Source organism: Rhincodon typus, chromosome 13 (assembly GCF_021869965.1).
Source record: "Rhincodon typus isolate 14 chromosome 13, sRhiTyp1.1, whole genome shotgun sequence".
NCBI classification, from domain to species: Eukaryota; Metazoa; Chordata; class Chondrichthyes; order Orectolobiformes; family Rhincodontidae; genus Rhincodon; species Rhincodon typus.
In genome coordinates, this window is record NC_063344.1 from 37,973,996 (window position 1) to 37,992,196 (window position 18,201).

General features: G+C 38.8%; 1 protein-coding gene across 1 annotated transcript in view; it reads right to left on the reverse strand.

Moving 5' to 3' along the window:
* Nucleotides 1-360, reverse strand: part of LOC109918685 (guanine nucleotide-binding protein G(I)/G(S)/G(T) subunit beta-1) — a 56,031-nt gene extending 55,671 nt beyond the window's left edge. Inside the window, exon 1 of the mRNA XM_020518620.2 lies at nt 131-360. The gene's annotated coding sequence lies outside the window, so the exon portion shown is untranslated. The remainder of the gene's footprint in view (nt 1-130) is intronic.
* Between the last annotated feature and the right edge of the window lie 17,841 nt (nt 361-18,201).

Sequence of the window (18,201 nt, forward strand, 5' to 3'; positions counted from 1 at the left end):
GTGGGGGAATGCCTGGGTCAGGGGAGGGGTGGTATAGGAAGAGGGTGTGAGGATGCCAAGGTTGGGGGTGGGTGGGATATCGGGAAGTGGGGACGGGAAACGGTGTCGGCAGAGCCCAGCAGTATCTGACCTGAGAATGGGTGGCCGCGGCTCCGGCCCTCCGCACTCGCCAATATCGTGCCGGGATTTCCTGTCGCTATTCTCCGAATCGCCTCTTAGTGTCGAATCATGGCCTTAGGTTCTGATTGTCTGTCCCTTGGTGATAACAGCAGCTCTGAGCTGTTACTAACCGCTCCTGCTGCACCGTTAGTCAATAACCGCGGCACAGCGGCCCGCCCGCTCGCTCGCTCTCTCCGACCACACCCAGAACCCGGCACCCTGGCAACGGAGACCTGCCAAAGGCGGTGTAGGGAGGGGGGGATGTGAATCTCACACCACCCACCTCGCCACAAAAACACTTAACTACAGATCCAAACAAAAAAAAAGCCGCATTCAGCACTAATACTATCATCTACAATTGAACAATCGTTTCCGTTTGTTCACAAATTATTCAAATTGTTTCCAGACACCGAAATATTCAGGCTATCCCCTCCACCAGATAGAAAGTCTTCTGGCCCGAAAGCAGCTCAAGAGTAGACTGGAGGTGGAAAAGGCAGATTCACAAACAAGACAACTGTTATACAGTAAAAGTAGCAATTATAATATAAATAAGTAACATTTATTATGATATGCTTGTGTGTTTTTCGTGGTTCTTCACAATTAGGAATGCAAACCCCAGCTGAAGGCATAGTGTTGGCCTACCTTTGGGAAATGGAAGACAGTTGAGATTTAAAGCAGAAAGCTAAATTCTAGGAACTTTAAACTAATGACATGCACGTCAGTTATTATAGTTTAGATGTGAACTTCTTTTGCTTGAAACTGCTACTTTTGATAGACAGATGGATTCCCTTGGACATTGAAGCTTCCAGTTGATTGGTGGTTACCATGGGGATTGAGGCATTACGTAGTGCGGTGGTCGGGGTCTGCAGCTCTGGCAGCTTGAACCCTGGAGTGAGCGGCATGGGCTTCAGCAGCAAATACACACACCATCAGAGTGTGGTCTGTGGTCAGCCCACCACAATCATGGCCATTCCTTTACACGCTAACACTTTCAATCACTGTAGACCTTTAAATCCTCAAAAGGAATTAACTTAAAGCCCCATGAAGTCACCTGAAGGGCACAAGTTGACCGGACCACAGATACATATATCCCTAGTGCATCAATATATGCTAATATTTTCCTTAGTTCGCCCGTAACATTATTCACATTTCGAATTAAAATGCATGTATGACATCCAAACAGTACAGATGACAGAAGTGCAAAACTCGCTAATCTGAAATAAAAACAATACCGGAAATACATAGCAAACCTTGTTATCATATTTCAGAAATATAACCTTCCCATCTTTTCAGACCTCGGTTTATTTGCCGTGCATTTTCAGCATATTGGGACAATAGTCCTCTATTGTCAAACGACAAAGCATGTCGAAATATTCGGATGAAATAAAATCATCGGGTACCTAGTTTGTGAGTATATTGATATATGTGATGTTTATAATCGTGATTATTTGCATCGTAAAATATCACTTGGGGTTGCATGCAGCCCAGCCTGTTGTCAACTTTATCAAATCCTATCAATTTGTAGTAAGCTATTTCGTTTTCGCTATGTATATAATTCCCAGTGACACCGAAAACATTCATGTCTTGCAGACTGTATTCTATTTGGAATTCTGGTTTTAAAAAAAAACCTCGATAACCAGAATTTGACATTTGCTAACTGACAAACTATGTAATTGCTACCATTTTCCGTTTTTGTTTCAGATTTCTCGGAATCGCGTTTTTCCTTTGCAACTTTAACACCCGAGATTCGAACAATTTAATGGGTGCATTTACTGCCCCAACCTAAATCTATAAAATTTGAGACTATTATTATCAACTGCTGCTTGCTGTTTACACGTTATTTCCGTTTCGCAATCCATTTGAAAAGATATATCCGAAATTCGTCAAACATCAGTGATCTGTGAAACCCGTTCTGTCTTTGCCAATGTATCATTTTTCCGGAGACTACTTTTCAATTTTGAAAATTCAAACTTTTTTTGTCAAATTACAAAGCTGGAATACATTCAGTTAAACATTTTGATTGTATTATAGCAATAATCTGCCACTGGCATTGAGAAACCTCCAGCAAACGACTGCTTTTCAATGTATGTTCACTGTATTTTGTAGCTAGGACAGCTTAGCAAGTACAAAGTTGTTTTTAGGTTAGGACGTATTCTTCGTGGACTTGACAATTATACGTGTGGAGTTTCCGCGTTCCAACGTGGTTTCTATCCTGTACATTTTCATTTACCGATTCAACATGCTGGTCTAAATTCTATAGAAATTGGATTGAACAAGAAGGGTTCAAACTGTACCTGGTCTCCACCCTACTTTCTCCTCATCACCGTTCTATTCAGTATCCAGGGACCTGAACTAAACACCTTTCCTGACAAGTCCTTCCAGCTGTCAATCGCCTTCAATGTAACAAAACACTTTGTGAAATATACCTTAAAATATGATTTATAATTCTCTACCAAATTGTTCTGCTAATCGGACATATTTCAGGTTACATTACCTTGTTAAGGAAGTTTTGTAATGCAGTGGGCTGCGTCTCTACTGTGAACCAGAGGAACTGGATTCAAATCCCACTTAAGACTTGATGGCCACTGAAGGTGCACCGAGATTGTGGCTAAACAGGTTGGCATTCAACCTGTAAATTCTTCCGATTGGTCTGGTATAAGAGTGGAAAAGTCTATAGGTCAGACATGCTTTATGTGATGGTGCCACAAGAGCCTCAGGCGACAGGCTGGAGACATGTTCCAAGGAAATCTCGTGATCGAAACAGACATAAGTAGATGCATTGTCTGCCCGATGGGTTGTTAGATGAGGGAAAGATATAAATAAAATATATCATATTAAGGAAATAAGCATTTCTAAAGACACCAGGCTTATTGAGTCAGTCTTTATGAGTGTCCTCTGACACTCATAATTGTTTCTGTTGATTCAATTTAGAGTTGAGCGATACATTAATGTTCCAGTATTTACAGGAAATAATGAAGTTGCAGTTTAACCATAAAACTGAACAGTTTCAGCAAGACCATTGAAGACGATTGAATGCAACGTTATAAGTTAGTGTTCTGTCAGTCTAGTGTAGGGTTACCTGAAACTGTCCTTGGAGCAATGTGCAATTATATAGTAGCACTCCTTTCGCAAGTTTTTGAAACAAATAGAAATTGCTGAAAAAGTTGAATAATAAAAGACAAATATAGCTTATGAACAGATACAATATAATGCAAATTTTGACAATTTTCTTATACATCATGAAAAACAATTATAATTGTTTGAGAGAGACAGAAACTGGAAAGTTTATAAGTTTGTACCAGGATAGGGAGAAGTAAATCTCAGACCATGAGACAAAATATTACAACTTATGGGGTTCGACTGACTCCCATTGACTTCGATTGACTCGATTGACTTCGATAGGGGAATGGAAAAATAAGAAAGACTTGTATTTATGTAGCAATTCTGTTTTTGTGACATTAATTGAGAGGTAAATATTGACCAGAACACCAGGGAGAACTGCCCTGCTCTTATGTGCATCTCATTGGAAAAATTGCATGTCTAACAGTATAGTGCTCCCTCAGAACTGCACTTGAGTGTCAGATTTGTGTTTTGTACTCAAGCCATGGAATGAAACTTGAATCTGGAATCTTATGAATTAGCGGCAACTGCACCACGGCTGAAAGGAAAATAAAGAAAAAGGAGAAGAAAAACTCACTAAAAGAAAAGGTCTGGCATGAGCAGCAATGGAATAATTGGAATCGTTGGAATATTAAGAAACAAAGGAATCAATAAATGACAGACAAAATACAACAAAGAAAATATGGACAAAAAACAAAAATTATGATTCAGTACTGATATGGTCATGGTGTGTTACAGTTTACTTTGGAAGTTGAGTTTGTTTTGACAACATACAATTTTACATGCATGCTGTATGTAATGGAGTCATGGATAGTGAAAGACAATAATCTGACATTATTTCCATCTCATGGTTGACTCGGAATCTCCCCCATTCTTACCACCTCCCATTGGCATGTGTTATAAATGCACAAGGGGGAGGCAATGGCCTTGTGGTATTATCACTGGACTGTTAATCCAGAGACCCAGATAACATCCTGGGGACCTGGGTTCAACTCCCGCCAGGACAGATGGTGGAATTTGAATTAAATAAAATATCTGGAATTAAGAATCTAATGATGATCATGAATCTATTATCAATTGTCGAAAAAACCCATCTGGTTCACTAATGTCCTTTAGAGGAGGAAACTGCCATCCGTACCTGGTCTGGCCTACATGTGACTCCAGACCCACAGCAACGTGGTTGACTCTGAACTGCCCTCTGGGCAATTAGGGATGGGCTATAAATGCTGCTTGGTCAGCGATGTCCTCATCCTGTGAATGAATAAATAAAAAAAACCTTTCATGACCATCAATTCCTGATGTGGGACGCAAACACAGAACTTCTGGTATAAATGCACGGATGCTACACACTGTGCCACATGACTTTCCAAGTTTGGATAAGCACTGGATAAATCAGGGAAAAGTAAGAAATAATGTAACTGTTGAAGTCTGGAAAAATAAGAATGTCAGCCTAGAATAACTCGATTGGAAATTTCAAGTTTGGTACATCAAAAGAAATACGATTTTGGATGCTCCTGTTATTCATTCCATCTGGCTTTCCTGTTGGTTTGAGAAGCAGATCATTCTGTTCCTAGCTGAATTGGTTGCAGAAATATTTGCAAAGAGAAGGATGTTGCCTACTCTTTTTGCCTGCTGCAGGAGAATGCAATTTCCTGTACAGTAAATAACGAAACTTCCACTCAGACATTTTTGATACTAGGAACTTGCTGACGTTTTGCAAATCGAGAAATATATGTCAGTTCAACATACTACAGGCCAGCCAATGTCCTCCTTATGCTTCTACACTTCTAATTAAACTTGTATACAGCTATAAAATCTGCACAATTCTCATCAAGGTCAGCTATTTTTCAATTTGAGGAAGATGCCTACTCAAGGTTAAAGTTATCTTTTCTGCCATGTGTCTTCATGTGACTGAACAGGTAACTCTGCGTGTGATCTTTGAACACATTGGGCAGGATGTTCCATGATATTATCAGGTCCAGAGTATAGGATTCACTTAATTTTTTCTTTCAGTCTCTGCCACTGCTTTGCTTAAGCTAAAAGATGCTTTGATACAGCTTGGAAGACAAATTGTCACTATTCCGAACAATTGGTAGGAAGCCCCTCCCAGACATTAAGTTACTGCACTTCAACAAGAGCATTAGACCGTCTTTGTAATGTTATCCTTGTCCTTGCCTGAAATACTGACCATTTAAGCATTGAGAAAACGGGGTATGGCAGTGGAGGGAAACACTTACTGGCCATTCAGTGACAGCGTCCAGTTCATTAAAGTTGATTTACAGGACTTTTTCCTGAATGATTGTGGAACAGATTTCGAAAAGGACCCCTTGTTCTTCACATTGATTCCAGAGGACATGATGGAGACTTTGCTAACTAAATTTCTCCAGCACTCTTATGTATTATACACGCTACAGGTATCACAACAGAAGTGCGATGATGACAACTGCAATATACACTGGGACTTTTGTTTTGTTTCTCATTTGTATTTTGATGATGTAATTAATTTAGTGGACAAAAGGAAGTCTAGTAAAGTTAGAAGTGCATTCTGTATCAGCTGCAGTCTAATTGAAACACATGTATAACTGAATTTTCTCAGGTTAGACTTGAATAATTTCTGAACAGATCGGAAGAAATGAATGAAGTTTGTAAAACAACATTTCTTCTTTTATAGAAAATAACTAATATTCTTCCTTGAAACATTTTTTTTTCCTTATTTTCTCTCAAAGTTGTTCGCCTTTCACAAGAACAGTTCTACGGGAAGCCTTTCATAAATTGCCAAAGTATATTTTTTCATCTGTGGCCTAGATGGCTAGTGTTGACAAGGTATTTGAAAAAAAAAATATGTTCCTGACATATAAATGTCAATTTTTGTGACTTTTAAATGTTTGAATCATTCAATAATTTGGTTTTGTAACTTTGAATTTCAGAAGCAAAACGTATTGGAAAAACAGTTTTGCAACAAATTCTGTCCTATCTTAACACCCACAAGAGCATACTTTCAAAAACACACACTGAGAATATTGGAGAAACTCATCAGGTCTGGCAGCATCTGTGGAGAAAGAAACAGAATTAACGTTTTGATTCCAGTTTGACTCTTCTTCAGAACTTATCTCTCCATAGATGCTGCCAGATTTGCTTAGTTTTACAGCATTCTCTGTATTTGTTTCAGAAATCCAGCATCTACAATATTTTCCCTTTATTCAAGTACTTCAAAGGTGGGGTACTGCCTTGCAAATAGAAGATGCTTAATTTTGTCTTTCCTAATCTAAGACTATAACTGTATTATTTTTGGATGCTAACTATGTGGGTGGGACTTTCCTAATTTAATATGTCTGTCCAAGAAGTAAGTATAGGATAGATTAAGAGGTGTAGCTTATAAATTTGTCAAAGGCATATTGTGTTTTGAAAATGTAACTAATTTAATGAGCTGTGCTAACCTGAGTAATGGAAATACAGTAATAACAATGCATTTGAATTTCCTGAATATATTTTGTTAGGTACCTCAGGGATGCTCATTACATTCAAGCGTATGGAACAATAAAAGATATATAAACATGGATAGAAAATTAATTGAAAACAAGAACACAAATAATTAGATCAGAGTGAATAGTCATACCAAGGTGGAATTGGAATTTTTCTATTTCTAGATCAATGCTGGGTTCACCTTTAATTCCCAGTAGGTATAAAAATTTGGATGGGTATAAGGAGCACAGCCTCAGAATTTGACGACAGCATGAAAGTAGTATTGGCAATCAGTGAGTAGGATTATAAAAGACAGCAAAAAGACACAAGAAGATGACCTTAGCACTTGATGTGTGTATAAGGCAGAAATAAGGAGCAGGGACAAGCAGTAAAAAGGAGCATTAAGGGGAAAGTCCAAGTTTTACAGTACTTAGGCATTTGATACTATAATAACACCTAGCTTCATCGATTAGAACTGGAAGAATGCAATTTGAGCTATGTATAGTAAGTCAATAAGTTTAAGTGTATCAGTCAGAAATGGCAGACAAATATGATGGAAATAGTATGCTGGGGAACCATGACAGAAAACATTACAGGAAGCACTATTATGGAAAGTGTGCCCAACTGGAGATGCAACATGTGTTGTAGAAAAAGTAGAAATGATGGAGTACCATACCTAGATTTCCAAAATGAATTTGATAAGGTGGCATTATAAAAGATATTAAAAACCTGTGATGTAGATGAGTACATATGGAGTTGGATAGAAGATTGGCTAACCAACAGAAAACAGAGAATAGGCATAAATGGGTGATTTTCTGGTTGGCAAGATGTAACAAGTGGTGTGTGACAGGGATTAGTGCTTGGGCCACATCATTTTTACCAATTATATAAATGACTTGGATAAAGGGACCAGAGGAATGGTGCCTAAATTTGCTAATGAAAGAAAGATAGGTAGGGAAGTAACTTGTGAAGAAGGTATAAGGAGACTACAAAGATATATAGATATATAGTGTGCATTAGCAAAAACCTAACAATGTAAAATGTTGCAAAATGTGGAATTGCTCATTTTAGTAAGAAGATTAAAAATGATTATATTATGTAAATGGCGTATGTAAGTGGTAGAAGGAAAGATTGGATAACTCTGAGATATAGAGGAAGCTGAATGTGCGAGTGCATGAATCAGACAAGGTTGTTATGCAGGTACAGCAAGTAATTAGCAAAGGTAATAGAATGTTACTGTTTATCACAAGGGAAATTTAATACAAAAATAGTATAGCCATGTTTCCATTGTACAAGGCAGTGGTGAGACTAGTGCTGAGTAGAGTACATGTACTGATTTCGTCATTTAGGGAAAGATCTAAATATGTTAGAAGAAATTCAGGGAATGTTTTACTCTGGTTATGAGAAAAGGTTGATAGGCTAGGCTGGTATTCATTGGGGTTTAGAAGGACAAGAGATGACCTTCTTGAAACACATACAATCCTGTGGGGTCTTGACAGTGTCCATTTGGGAAGGATGTTTCTTCTTATAGGTGATTCAATAACTAGGAGTCACTGTTTAAAAATAAAGGATCACCTATTTAAGAAAGAGATAAGAGGAAATGTTTACTCTCAGAGGGTTGTGAGTCTTTGGAACTCTTTTCGGCAAAAGGCTGTGGAAGCAGAGTTTTTGAATCTTTTAAGATAGAGATAGATAGATTCTTCACAAGCAAGGAATGTGGGATAATCAGAGCAGCAATTATCTGAAGAAGGGTTACCAGACCCGAAATGTTAACTCTGCTATCTCTCCACAGATGCTGCCAGACCTGCTGGGTTTCCAGCAATTTATGCTTTTTATTTCAGACTTCCAGCATCCACAGTTATTTTGTTTTATTGAATTGTCTTATTGAATTATGGAATAAGATTAAGGGATCAAGTGGCTTACTCTTGCTCCAATTTGCCTGTTAAGTGTTCAACATCTGCACTGCATAAAATGACTGACTATGGTGTGGATTGATTTTTAGGAAATAATATTATCACTATATATTATGCACAGATGCATTTTACCTTTGTGTATAAACGGAATTTGCATAGAGTAACTGCATTGAACAGAACCAGATGTTGAGAGGTGACCTTATAGAGGTTTATAAAATAATGACGGGTTTAGATAAGGTGAATGGTAGGTGTCTTTTCTCTAGGATGGGGAATTTCAAGACCAGGTGTATATTTTTGAGTGAGAGGAGAGAAATTTAAAAAAAAATGAGGAGCAATTTCTTTACACTTGTTCGCATGTGGACTAAACTTCCTGAGGAAGTAGTGTATGCGGGCACACTTACAATGTTTAAAAGACTTTTAGATAAGCACATGAATAGGAAAGGTTTGGAGGGAAATGGGCCAGGAGCAGGCAGGTGGGATTAGTTTAGTTTGGGATTATGTTTGGCATGGACTTATTGGATCAAATGGACTGTTTCCATGCTCTATGATTCTATGACTCTACTATATACAGATTGGTTTAAGGATAAAGTAATTAGACACATATTTCACAGTACACATTTAATTGTAACTTGTAATAATTTTGGAAATTTAATTTCTACAGATATTATAATGTTGTATATTAAGCATTTCCAACAATGTTATTGTACTAATTTATTGATGTAAACATCAACGGAAGACATTTTTTTCATTTTGCTTCTCTGGTCAATTACAGATATTTTTGTTGAACAGAAGATTCATTTTGAATTTATGGTTCATTGTGGGCTACAGGAGTCATGTTGCAGCCATAAAAGACAAACACAGCACAATATTTTTCAGCACATTATACACAAACAGAAAGTGCTTTTTTGATGACAAAATTCTCAATTATTTTGACAAGCATCATAACTAAAATGTCAATATTCTAAAAATTTTACTTTAGATTACACTAAGCCTTTTTGCAATTACATGTTTGAAAAAAAGTATCGCTGCATAAATTCTTTCATCTTTTATACATAATTTGGAATAAAGCATACTATAGATATGGGAAGATTGAAAATGGATATTTCATAAATTTTGGACTTTTAACACAGAAGAATTCTGTCACAATTTTATTATGTAATTGGACTAGAGCTCATTTATTTTAATAAATTGTTCTCAAAATGGAAGGGAATATTTAGATTGAAAAGTCAGGCAAAATGAAAAACACATAATGATAAGTCAAGATATCTACAATCTTTACATATCTTTTAATCTTAGATTACATTCCAATCAAAATGAGATTTGGCAAATGGTTATAGGTCAGAAGGTGTGATTTATAATCCCAATCCAAAACAGAATAGTCAGTGGAAAAAGAGTTTTGATTGCTGAAGCATTTTCAGATCAAATCTGCTAAATTCAACAATTATCACTATCAATAACAGGAACAATCATTTGGCAATGGTATAGTGTGATCTAAATCCCTCAAAACCAGTGTACAAAATTTTTTTGAAGTGTCTTCTTTAGATTTACTTGACCACTTTTCTAATTCCTATGGGCTTCTTTCACATTTTCACTGATTTATTAGGTGATGCAATCACATTGTATTAAAGCCTTTTGTATTTGTGTGACATTTGAGGTATTTGGACTCACACAAGCAGAAAAGAATGTCATCAATATCCTCAATAATGATTAATATTCCATCAAATCTAAGGCCTAATCCCAAACTACAGTATTTAAATTGGCACAAAACAGCTGACATAAGTTAACAACAACTTCTATTTTTTGAAAATAACATACCTACTCTTCTACACTGGTTGGCTAGTCACAGCTAATGCTTTTCAATGTGTAGTGATTGTAATGAGGTTAGCCAGGTGGACCTCATAGAATGTGAGTTCCCTGATTGGACCAGATTAACAGCCCCAATCAGGGATGCCTGGCTGACAAATATAAACAGGAGTTACAGAGGTTTTGCTCACTCTGAGAGCTGGCTCTGAGGAAGTTGGATTAGTATCAAGGACTCTCCATGTGTAAATAAAGTGTGACTTGGTGACCGGATACCGGCCTTTGCGGAGTTATTTCCCATTGCATATGCTCAAAGCAGAGAACATTTCATCAAGGCCATTTACATTTTATCTGCATCTTAGATCTCAATCTCAGATTCAAATTTAACAACTGACACATTGTTCATTGCATCCGTGACATCTTTTCACAAAAGATACTCCTCACATTTTGCAGCCCAAAATGCGAGATTTCACATCTGTTTGCAAGGGATACATTATCTTCGCGATTTCAACTTCCCTGACTCCTAGTTAGCTGAGTTCTTTCGTTGACAGATTTGAAACTTCTTTGCAGCCTCTCCCTCTCACACACTTCTTGCAACCTCAGCCTGTCCCATGTCCTCTTGCAGCCTTCTCCAAGCATTCCATTTTTATAGCCTCCTTCTCCCTGACTCCTCTTGCACCCCTTCCTCCCCCAAAATCCTTTTATGCCTCTTTATTGCCACGTCTCTCTTGTAGCTGTTTTCTCACCCGGCCACTGTCCCTCTCCCAAGATGGGACTGACAGACAACACCCAGCCTCCAGCAAAAAGCACCAGCACTCGGCAAATGAGATGGCCTTTAGCCCTGGCAAAAGACAGCCTGCAGCAAAAGCCCCAGACTCACGCACCAATAGATTCAAAAACAGCTTCTTCTCCACTGTTACCAGACTTCCAAATGGCCCTCTCAAATTTTAAATTTAATTGTTGAGCTCAATCTTTGTGCACCTTTGTTGCAGCCGCAACATTGTATTCTTCACTCTGTTCTATTACCCTAATGCAATTTGTATGGTATGATCTGCCTGCACTGCATGCAAAACAAAACTTTTCACTGTATCTAGGTAGATATGACAATAATAATTCAAATCAAATCAAATCAAAGGCTTCAGCAAAAGTCTTAGCCTTTGGCAAAGGTCGGTCTGATTGCCATGGCAATTGCTTCTCTACCACCAGTCATTTTCCTTCCTGCTCCTCTAATGACAGGCTGTTTCTGTCCCATTTTACCCATGATAGTCTGACTGGTGAACCATAAGTAAGCACAGGTGAGAAGTAGCCAGTAATTAGAGAAACAACTCCATACTGATTTTTTTAACTCTACTTACAGAGATGAACTATCTCTCAATGGTTCCCTGTCCCCTGATTGAATTTTCCTTGGCATTTTGTTGGTTTTGAGTATGAATTCATCAGTCACCCCTGCTCAAAATGAAGTAGGGTCAAATGGTGTAGAATCTGTGTGGGTAGAGTTGAGGATTACTCCTAGAAATACTTGTCATCGCTGCTCCATTGTCTTCTCTGCTCGGCTTCCCTTCCAATCAACTCTGGCCAGCTCCTCCCTTTTGTCTTTGTAGTTATCTTTACTCAAATGTGATACCTTTACATCTGATTCCAGCTTCTCCCCCTCAAACTGCAGGGTGAATTCTATCATAGTATGGTCACTGCACCCTAGGGCTTCCTTCACCTTAAGCTCCCTCATCAAGTAAATGTTATAAGACAGTCATAAAATCCAGAATTCCCTGTTCCCTAGTGGGCTCTACCACAAGCTGCTCAATAAACATCTCATAGACATTCCATAAATTTATTTTCTTGACATCCACTACCAACCTGATTTTCTCAGTCCACTTGCATATTGAAATCCCTTATGATTATTGTAACAGTGCCTTTCTTACATCCCTTTTCTATCCCTTGATTTATTTTCTGCCCTGGCTACTTCTAGAAGGCCTGTACATAGCTCCCATCAGGGTCATTTATCCTTCGCAGTTCTCAACTCTACCCATACAGACTTCTATGCTTTTGGACACTATACCACTTCTTGCTATCAATTTAGTTTCATTTCTTACTAACAAGGCAACCTCGAACCTCTGCCCATCTGCCTGTCCTTTTGATAGAATAGGTATCCTTGGATATTTAGTTCCCAGACCTAATCCCCTTGCAGCCATCTTTCTGTGATACCCACAACATTGTACCCACCAATTTTAATCTGCGCTACAAGCTCATTTACCTTGTTTTGTACACTATGTGCCTTTAAGTACAACACCCTCTGTACTGCATTGTCTGCCCCCCTCCCTTTTCATAATTGTCCCTTCACCTTCTGTGCCTGAAGTTAGATTCCCAAGCCTTTCCATACTCTCTCTCCTAATTCGTGTTCAGGCAACTTTAATAACCTCTGCTGAGTGCAGTCTCCCATAACATTTTCCATAATTTTCTGTGCAACTGAACCACTCCACATTACACTATTTACTTTAAAGCCCTATTCACACCTCTAGTTTTGTCATTCACCAGGACTCTAGCCCCAGCATGATTCAGGTGGAGCCCATCCCATCGGAACAGCTCCCTCCTTCCCCAGTACTGTTGCCAATGTCTCATGAATTTGAACTCATTTCTCCCACACCAATGTTTGAACCAATCTTTTACCTCTTTAATCTTGTTGACTCTGTGCCAATTTCATTGTGGATCAGATAGTAATCCAGTGATTATTATCTTTTTGGTTTTGGTTTTCAATTTAGCTCCTAGCTGTTCATATTCCCTCAGCAGAACCTCTTTACTCTTTGTCTCTATATCATTTGTACCTGCATGGATCATGACAAGAGGATCTTTCCCCTCCCACTTCAAGTTCCTCTGCAGCCCAGATGAGATATACTGAACCCAAACTGCAGGCAGGCAACATAGCCTTTGGGACTCTTGATCCTGGTCAGGCAACTGTGTCCATTCCCACTGACTATACTAACCCTGTTCACAACTACATTTCTCTTTTCTCCCCTTCTTGAATGGCTCCATGTATCAAGGTGCTATGGTTAGTTTGTTCATCCTCACTACAGCCCCCACTCTCATCAACACTGGGAGCAAGAAGCTCATACCTGTGAGACAAACTCAAGAGCTGAGGCTCCTTCAGCATTACCTCCTGGATCCCTCTACCTGCCTTATTCAAAGATTCCTGTCCCTGACCATTGACTAAATTCAATGTAGTTAATCAAAGGGGTGTGGATGCCTCCTGAAACACAATGTCTGGTTAACTCACCCCTTCATGATGTGTTACAATGTTCAAAGCTCAGACTCTGGCTTATCAACTCTGAGCTGGAGTTGATCAAGTAACCAACACTTGCTAAAGATGTGGTCTCTATGAACCACAATGAGGTCCACCAGCTCCCACATCATGCAGTTACAACACATTGCCTGGCCCAGCATATCTTATTTTAATTACTTAGTAATTAATTTGACTTTTAAAAAATTATGACTGGTCTTTTAGTTTGTAATCTGTAAATATTTTCCTTATTTACCTTCAATCTAAAAGATCTGGAAGAGATAGTCAAATTAGTAGGTATCACCAACGAACTTACAATATGCCTGTGATGTTACTTGTTTGTGCTGGACTACTGATCCTGGGCTTCAATTTGTCCTAGTAAAAAAACCTTACAAACAATGAGCCATAAAAAAATAAGCAAAAAGTATCTCTTCCCCTCTGCACCAAAATTCCCATGCTGCCTCCAAATACCCTAAACTTTATGTTCACTTGGGTTGTGTCTCAGTCCCAATGTAATCTCTCCTTCCTGACCACACACCGGTTACCAATCCAAATCCACACACCATTCTGAGTTGAAGACATATCACCACTTTTTCGTTGTCACTCGGTCAAAATTCTGGATTTTTCTACCTAGCAGCACATGTTGGATGCACTCAACTGGTACAATAGTCACCCTTCATACAACTGAAACGTGAACAATCAAGGGAGCTGAGACAGAGAAACAGACTTAGTGTTATTTGAACCCAGCGAGAGATAAATGTACTGGACTACTCAAGGTTCCCACACCAAGTATAGAGAAAACGTAAATCATCTTAATAAACATTCAGTACATCAATGATTATATTAACAGACTTTATGTTCTAGTTTGTGAATATTTTCACACACAAGTGGATTGATTTGATTCTTAAGAAAAATTTGAACTCGCTATTAATTGAGTATAAGCCCTGAGAAGTTAATTAACTAGCTAGAACACCAATTTATTCTTGAAAAGACTTTATTACTTGTGAGCTTATGTACTCTTCATAAATAAACTTTAATCTGTCAGAATGAGTTCATGTCGATATATGCAATAAGTTAAAACGTCAAAAATTGCCAACATATTGGGATGCCATTATTGAACTCATTCCAGAACTATAGGGAAGCTCTGTGATGCTTCTGTTACTACATAGAGTTGACTGCTCATCTAACTGTGGATTCTGACTCACAAGTTTCCTAGGCTTCCTGGAATTCATCAGTTCAATAAGAAAAAAGGACTGCATGGTTTGGCAGGGTGAGTAACTGACAGGCTAGAAAGCTTTTGAAAATAACAATATGGCAACTTTTATTTTACCTGAGTGAAAGGCTTTTGCTTGCAGCACTTGTAAAGATCACATACCTGAACTTTTGACACAGTTTCTTTCTCCACAGACACTAAGTATTTCCAGCATTTTCTGGTTTTATTTCAGATTTCCAGGTCTGCAGACCTTTGATGCTGTACTTGTTCTGAGACTGTGCTATGACTGCTTCAGAGGTGATGCTCAACATGTTGTAAACATTTGCAGGGTTTTTCTTTGTTTTGGTCTGTACTTGCCCACTAGCCTTAACAACAGGGAGGAAGCCATTTATGCAAACTGCTACCTTGGACTGTAAAAAGGAACAAAAGGAGCAGCACATGAGGAGAAGTCCCAGCTGCCTGGTCCTCAGGTCCCTGAGGCTTCACAGTGCTAATGGTCACAGTGTTGACACTCCTAGCATAGAATACATAATAAGATTAACTTTCAGGACATGGTTGAGCAAAAGTGAGTTGTGAAGCTCAGACCTTCACGTCAGGTCACCACTAACAATGTGCAGTCTTCTAGAAGAAGATCTCATTCCTAATAAACAAGGTGGACATGCATTGCCAGTGGTGGCAAAGATTACCACAGCAATTCATTTCCTCTAGCTTCTTCAGGGAGCTTCATGTGATATCTGTTGAATCTTACGGTCTGTTGTTCATATGCACAATTCCAAGCTGAAGAATTCCATGCTCTGTAAAGCAACCACTTCTTTCCACTTCAATACAAGGAAGCTGGTAAGAATGAGGGAAGGTCCTTGGATTTGCAGTTCTGGTCGAATTTTCACAGCTTCACAGACTGCACACATGCAGTGATCAAGACAGGCTGACATCACCAAGCAATATCCAACAATCAAAACAGATTCCATTCCAATAATCTTCACCAGGTATGTGACCACTGAAAGATTATCATGCATAAACAAAGGGTTTAACACTTGGAGATAAGGACTACCCTCTAAGGGCATGGCTGATGCCACATGGGCACATTCCAACTATTGGCACCCAGGAAGTTACAACAGAAGCCACAGAAACACAAGGTGCTTCACAAGTTGCTTCACAAGAAGCACACTGGATGCTGAATATGGAACTTAAGTGAGTGGACAAATCCAAGGGTGACCTTTCAGTGTGCACCAGAAGGATATCCAGAATGATAGTAGTCTGTTGTCACTTGCATGACATAACACTGTTTTGCAGACAGGGGCTAGAGGAGGAAGAAAAAGATGATTACTTTCCTTCTTATGAACGAAGAGGAGCCAGAGGTGTATCTCAAACCATTGGTTTCACTTCCAGGGATGCCCAGGACAAGCAGATTATTTGAACCTCACCTAATCTAAGTGCAGCCACTTGGCACATCAATGCAGAACCCAGAGTGCAACACAATCCCAGAAGCCCCAGCACAAAGCAGTCCAGTAGCCAACAATCCATTGATCTCACTGATACCCATGCTTGTCTTCTCTCTTGTAATACCACTTTCTTCAATGCTGAGAGCCACTTGACAGAAGGGTAGCAATAATGTGGTGTTATGATGGGATGTAGAGACTGATAACTTGAAAAAAAGGTTTGAATTTTTAGTCACCTACTTAAAGAATTTGTATGATATGTTTTCAAATTTTAAGACTTCTTTTGAACACATGAACCAAATTCAATACTGACTAAACATTACAAAGTAGGCAAATTATCCTGTAAACTAATGTTTTCAAGACTATTTTCCACTATATCCATGTTTTAACACTGGGAAATTGTTGTGAGATCAAACACAAAAGCAAAACAGCAAAGTAGCATTCAGCATATAGTTATTAAAAATTATGGACTAGAGATCACATACCATACATAATATAAATGTAACAAGCTTTAGACTGAATATTTCCCATACTTTGGCTAAGTGTCAATCTTTGTGAACTTCATGGATGGCTTCTGTCTGTGAGTCCTAACAATTTTTCTCTTGCAATTCTCCGCTGCTCACACTCTTAATTCAGCATCCTGTCTCCATATGCTGTTATCACAAAATCTTAAACCCAGCAAAGGTGAACATGCTCACTGGTGCCAGGAGCTTCCAGCACTCATGACCTGGCTACCAATTTAAACCCCAGCTGTGCACCAATTCACACTCTACAAGATTGTTGGCTACTGGACTGCTTTGTGCTGGGGCTTCTGGGATTGTGTTGCACTCTGGGTTCTGCATTGATGTGCCAAGTGGCTGCACTTAGATTAGGTGAGGTTCAAATAATCTGCTTGCCCTGGGCATCCCTGGAAGTGAAACCAATGGTTTGAGATACACCTCTGGCTCCTCTTCGTTCATAAGAAGGAAAGTAATCATCTTTTTCTCCTTCTCTAGCCCCTGTCTGCAAAACAGTGTTATGTCATGCAAGTGACAACAGACTACTATCATTCTGGATATCCTTCTGGTGCACACTGAAAGGTCACCCTTGGATTTGTCCACTCACTTAAGTTCCATATTCAGCATCCAGTGTGCTTCTTGTGAAGCAACTTGTGAAGCACCTTGTGTTTCTGTGGCTTCCGTTGTAACTTCCTGGGTGCCAATAGTTGGAATGTGCCCATCAGGAACTGATGTTAGTATATTAATGTGCAATTCTAAATGACATGACTGGGTAGCCGTGATGTGAGGGTGTCGGTATTGGACTGGGGTGGATAAAGTCAGAAATCACATGGTTATATTCAACACATTCTGAGGAAGGATCACCAGACCCGAAACGTTAACTCTGTTTTCTCCTTCACAGATGCTGCCAGACCTGCTGAGCTTTTCCAGAAACTTTGTTTTTGTTCCTGATTTACAGCATCCACAGTTCTTTTGGTTTTTATATTCAACACATTATTTGAAAACACAAGCTTTCAGAGCCTCAGTCCTTCTTCAGGTGTTAGTGAGAGAGGTAGTATCAGACACAGAATTTATAAGTAAAAGATCAAAGTTTCACACCATTGATGAGGATCTACTAAACAAATCTAAGATGCTGTTAAATCTTTAATCAATTCGAAGGTTTTAATTGATTAATATGTATATGTAAATCCTCAAATTCTTTTCAAGTCATGGTCCTGAAAGAATGAAAGGTTTTATCAGTGTAAAAAACAAGGTGACATTTTAGGTCAGACAATGCATGCCAGTTGTAAAACCTTGTTTAGAATTTGGTTGTGTGTTAGTTTGGAGT